This window comes from Carlito syrichta, unplaced genomic scaffold, assembly GCF_000164805.1.
Source record: "Carlito syrichta isolate Samal-C Ts95f unplaced genomic scaffold, Tarsius_syrichta-2.0.1 Scaffold135908, whole genome shotgun sequence".
NCBI lineage: Eukaryota > Metazoa > Chordata > Mammalia > Primates > Tarsiidae > Carlito > Carlito syrichta.
This window is the reverse complement of record NW_007080004.1, coordinates 282,794-289,167: the sequence shown is the minus strand read 5'-3', so window position 1 is coordinate 289,167 and position 6,374 is coordinate 282,794.

Below are 6,374 nucleotides of genomic sequence, written 5' to 3'. Positions count from 1 at the left end.
GTTGGAGTCTCACTCTGTTGCCCAGACTGGAGTGCAGTGGCTGCTCCCAGCCACAGCAGCCTCGACATACTGGGCTCCGGCGATCCTTCCGTCTCAGCCTTCCAAGTAGCTGGAACTACAGGCATGCGCTACCATGCCTGGTTAGTTTTTGATTTATTGTAGAGATGAAGTCTTGCCAAGTTGCCCAGGCGGGTCTCGAACCTGCGGACTCAGGCAATCCACTCACCTCGACCTCCCAAAGTGCTGGGATTACAGGCTGAGACACCGAGCCCGGCTACCATCCATTCTTATAGTTTCAAGTTTAATGATTTTTTTAATCTCTTATGGTCTTCCTTCTTCCTTTCCCTTTTCGTTAAAAACCTTCAAGCAAGAGAAACATTTCTGAAGTGATGCCATGCTAAATATATCCCAATATATGCAAGTTTTCCACTCCTTACTTCTCCCCTTTTCCCACTTTCCTGATGCCATCTCCTACAACTGATGTCAGATCTTCAAGTGGCTGTAGGATAGGAACTATATTTGTTGAGTACCCATTGTCTGCTTTAAGCATAGATGGAGAAAATTTTCTCACAAACGGAAATTTTCTGGGAAAGGGATTAGTTTGTGTTGGGTGAATACGTCAATAAGCTGCACGGGGAAGGGTGGGAAACCCCCAAGAGGCACACTGGGTTCATGAGAAGTGACCCCATCAGTGTAATTCTCAGGATCTTGTTTGGTGAGGAACATACACAGAGAGCTAGAGCTGACCCATCTAGAGCAATGGAGAGGCATCCTGGAGGTGGTAAAAGAGAGAGGAAATGGGATGACTGGCAGGTGAAGAATGGAAATGTCTCATGGTGAATCATGATGACTTTGTGATGATGCACAGTGAGCAGTGGGAACCCTTATTCTCCGCACACCATTTGCCTTTGACCCTCTTCCCTCTGTCCAGCCATCTTTAGGAACACATTTCTTCATGATCTGTAGTGAGTTGGATTTGTTTTGAGGGCGGTGACAGCATGCCAAGTGTGGCTCCAAGGAGATGACTGCCCAAGAGAAGGCTTTGTATCTGAAGCTGGCAGGAGTTTCAAGCAACAGTGAAGGCCCCAGGTGCCTGGAAGATTAAATCTTCACCTACAGACAGAGCCAAGAGCACCCCTGAGGGCAGTGACTAGATGCTAACCTTCAACACATAGTGCCTTCAAGCTACATGTGTCCCTTGCTTGGTCTCATTACATGCAACCAATTCTCCTCCCCACTTTTGAACTAATCCATTTTGTGGATTCCCCAATAAAAATAAATAATGATCTCGAGTACTTATAATGAGACAAACTCTGGGCTAAGTAAATGGTATAATCAACACCTTGTAATCCTTGTCACCTCTCCATGTATTATTATCTCCATTTACAGGTGGAGAAGACACAGAACTGAACATGAAAGTGACTTGCTCAAAGTCTCACAACTGGCAAATGGCAAAGCCAGGACTCTTCCTGCTATGTGAATCAATGCAGATCTACTCTACAATTCATCTTACCTGTTGAACTCATGCCCCAAACAAACTCATGTCATCAAACAAATGTTGTAAGGGGATACTGAGCCTCAAATAACTCAAAGGTTGAACACTTAAAAGTTAGTGTACTTTGTTTTGTTTCTCCACAGGGTAGCATGAAAACCCAATAATGTAGAGAAAGTAGGGGTGAAGCAAAAATTGGCAGTTAATCTTGAAGAATATTGTGTGAATCCTTGATTTGATCTCATGAACTAGCCGTATCACAACAGCAGAAAACAGACCTCTCACTAGAGGTCTGACTGGAACACACTTGTTTGGAAATTTTGTATCTAAAAATGAATGAATTTACTTTTTTCAAATCCCAAAACTTAAGGGGTTCATGCTTTTGGAAGTTAGGTTTAGGATGCAGTTTCAACCTGCAGGGACATGTAAGAGGCTGAATGAGTCCTTTCTCCTCGCTCATATTCATGCTAGCGTCTGCTTCCCTCCAAGTGAAACCACCAACAGGGAGTAGCAAGCACTACAGTGCTTATTCTATTTTATTTATGCTTCATTGTATTAAAATTCAGAGTGCATCCATTAAGAGGCAGAGGGCTGCTCTTTACTAAGCTACTCAGCAGTTGGGAAGGGCTGAGAAGGATGTAACAGTGATGATACTAACAAGTCTAGTTAGTCCAAAGAGCTTCGTTATTTTTATACAAGGCTCTTCTCACAGATAGGTTTGTGTTTCTATGGAATTTGTAAAATATGTAAAACAGAACATTTTAGATATTTAATTTTGTTATAAATGTTGAAATAAAAGTTCAATATAATAGTTGTCATTTTGGTTTTATTTTCATCATACACTGTTTTTATTTTTTGGGTTCTTTTTAAGACAGAGACTCACTCCATCACCCGGACTGGAGTTCAGTGGTGCAATCATAGATCACTGCAGCCTCAAACTCCTGGCCTTAAGTGATCCTCCCGCCTCACCTCCCTAAGTGCTGGGATTATAAGCATGAGCTACTGTGCCTATCTTTATTATTGTACAGTCTCACTTTATTCTTTAAATATTGCTTCTCCCTCTTATACTGAGATGCTCATTTTATAAGAAATTCTTTTTTTCTCTTATTGAAAGATTAAACTGTCATGTAATAAAAGATGGAATTGGGGAAAGGGAGACTCTATCAGGCACCATCCCTGGCAATAAAACTGTACTAGACAGAATTGTAAACAGGTCAACTCTCTTTGCCCCTTTAGCTTCTCCTCCTTCCTTTCCCCAGCTTCTTGGCTCCATGTTCGTTTTCTGTCTCTCAGGAAAGGATCTGATGAACTTGCCCCATACATAAATGATTAATAATGCAAGGGGGTTTTTTTGTTTTGTTTTTTTGTTTTTTTGAGTTAAAGTCTCACTCTGTCACCCAGACTGGAGTGCAGTGGCCGCTCCCGGCCACCACAGCCTCGACCGACGATCCTTCCACCTCAGCCTTCCGAGTAGCCGGAATTACAGGCATGTGCTACCACGCCCGGCTGATTTTTTGATTTATTGTAGAGATGAGGTCTTGCCAAGTTGCCCAGGTGGGTCTCGAACCCGTGGGCTCAGGCAATCCACTCACCTCAGCCTCCCAAAGGCGCAGGATTATAGGCTGAGCCACCGAGCCCGGCTTAATAATGCAAGGTTTAATGAAGTTAACACTTCCAGAGAGTCTTGCTTTTTAACAGAGTAGAGTGCTTAAGCCAATGACACAAACCTTTAACAGAAATATGAGGCATCCTTGAGCATAATTGAGAGAGAAGGTCTTTGGAGATGAGGTTGGAGGTAAGGGTGGGGCACGGAGATTTTCTTGTCATCTCTGAAGCTATATCATAAGCAGCTGCTTTTCATACCTCTTCCAAAACCCTCCTGAGCACACAGCAGAGGGAAAGGAGGAGACAGAAGAGAAAGGACAATTAACATCTTCCTTCTGTGATGCAAAACACAGGGAAGTGATAGATTGTATTCTTCCCAGAAAATGGTGATGTCTTCCCAGAGTGCCAGTTGCCAAATGATTTGGTTATGCCTTCTACACTTTTACCTGATATCCAAGGAGGACAGCAAATTGATTTAAAATGGTTCCTATGGATACCAAAAAGTCTTGAGGAGGGAGTGGTCATCCTCCTTACCCCCAGCCCCACACCTTCCGCCTTTTTTTTTTCCAGCAAAAATGGTAGCACGAATATAGAAAGGGACATTTTAAAAAATTTTTAAAAAGAAGCAGGGATATGGAAAAAGATTAGACGGGTGATATAGCTGGGAATCCAGAAAAGATGTCCACCTGTGAATTCAATAAAAGGTGGAAAAGTGAGGCAATGTAGAAGACATATAAAACACATAGGACACTGGTTTTTCACTAGAATCTTCCCCCTAACCAATTCAGAAGACCACAGTCAAGGTAAAGTATCTGCCACCCCAGTCACTCATGAGTATAGAAGAGGTCACAGGTCTACACATGCCAGTTGAGAATGTATCCTTTAGCAGTCTTTGTGTTTTCAACCAATAAGCACACCACACTAGCCGGGCTTAGTGGCTCAGCCTGTAATCCTGTACCTTGGGAGGCTGACGTGAGTGGATTGCCTGTGCCCGCGGGTTCAAGACCCGCCTGGGCAACTTGGCGAGACCTCATCTCTACAATAAATCAAAAAATCAGCCGGGCATGGTAGCGCACGCCAGTAGTTCCGGCTACTTGGAAGGCTGAGGCAGAAGGATCGCCGGAGCCAGCAGGTCGAGGTTGCGGTGGCCGGGAGCGGTCACTGCACTCTAGGCTGGGCGACAGAGTGAGACTCCAACTCAAAAAAAAAAAAAAAAGATTCTTCTAATTTATGGCCTTCAAAGTTTTTACTACTTAGCAATTAGTGAAACTGTGATAGCATCTTGGTTGCTGAAATGACTTTTTAAGATGTTTGAAATATTAATATTAATATAACACCACTCACAGCTGCCAAAAGTGAAATAAAAATGTGAAATAGACATTGGTTTAGTGATCTCATCTTGAACCTATAACCAAGAATTCTGCTTTGAAACCTTTTCTTATCACCCATTGTTAACTTTTTTTCTCTTTCTCCATCCTTTTTCCTTCTACCCCCATCCTCTGAAATGCATGCTTATCTGATCAGATGCTTGCTTAAGAGTTCCAGAGACAGGCTGGGCTTAGTGGCTCAGTCTGTAATCCCAGCACTTTGGGAGGCCAAGGCAAGTGAAATGCCTGAGCCCACGAGTTCGAGACCAGGCCAGGCAACTTGGTGAGACCTAGTCTCTACAAAAAAAAAGAGTTCCAGAGGCTAATCTTAAAACAGACCAGGAATGGAGTCCTGATGGAAGGACCCTCATGTATCCAGGGAGTCATGAGATGGTCAATCCATAACCTGACTGCAGCCGAGATAATACCAACGAGACCTTCAGGAGGACCACACCCAAGATGAGCCACCAGAACAAGAAAGCAGACTCCCATCCTGTGCCACCCTCTCATGTTTCCAAGTCATATTTCCTTTAAAAAACCCATCTAATCACCCGGGGCGGGTCACAAGGTGGTCTTTGTGACTTTAGTCCATAACCTCTTCAGGTTGCCTGCTCGTGAATAAAACTATTCTTTTTCCACCAACTCTCATCTCTCAAGTTTGGCTTTTGCACAAAGAATGGATAGACTTGGGTCTGCTTATTAAATCAAATCAGTAAATAACCAAATTAAAAGTAATCTCAGGATGGCTCATCTCTGCATCTGATTTCTTTTATTTTTTGAGTTGAAGTCTCACTCCATTGCCCAGGCTGGAGTGTAGGGCACGCTCATGGTCACCCCAGCATCAATCTGCTGGGCTTGCTAAACCCAAAATTCAAAATCCGAGAGACCACCAAAAAGCCAGCTCCGATGCAAACACACGAGGGTCTTTATTCAGGCTTGAGTCTGGGCTCACGTATGAAGCCGACACAGCAGCTTCAGGGACGAGAGCCCCAACCCAGGCTAACAAGCACCTTTTATACATAATTCTGAAGGGGTGGGGTGGCTTTACAAACTTGCACACACAGAATTGGATAAAAACTATATGACGCGGTTACAAAGACTTTGATTGGTTGATTCGAGTTTGATACAAACTTGTGCACACAGGATTGGACAAAAACTATATGATGCAGTTACAAAGACTTTGATTGGTTGATTTGAGTTTGATTTGCATGGGCTCAGGCTTAGTTACTTGTGATGGACAAGTAACTGCCAAACGGGTGGAATGGAATGCCAGATAAGCTAGGTTTAGCAAGCAAGCAGAAGGTTTGAAACAACACCGAGCTTACCAGGAGAGAGACACCACAGAGGCCACCACAATTTAAGCAAAGGAATGTCCAGAAGGAGGTTATTGCTTAACATTCACACACTGCTAGCAGCCGTTGCAGAATTCATATAGTAATAGTTCTTTTTTGAGTTTTTTTGAATCTCTTCGGTCTCTCAGGCTCAGGCAATCATTCCGCCCCTCAGCCTTCCAAGTAGTTGGAACTACAAGTGCACACTACCATGCCTGGCTAATTTTTTGATTTATTGTAGAGTCAAGGTCTTACCATGTTGCCCAGACTGGTCTCGAACCCTTGGGCTTAGGCAATCCTCTTGATTAGGCAATCCTGATTTCTCATATAAAACCCTGTATCTCAAAAATATCTTTTGTTTTAAATCAGAATATTAAAAAGTTAAGGCTAAACTAGGCTTGGTGGCTCAGCCTGTAATCCCGTGCTTTGGGAGGCTGAGGTGAGTGGATTGCCTGAGTCGGCGGATTCGAGACCCACCCAGGCAACTTAGCGAGACCTCATCTCTACAATAAATCCAAAAAAAAAAATTAGCTGGGCGTGGTAGTACGCGCCTGTAGTTCCAGCTACTTGGAAGGCTGA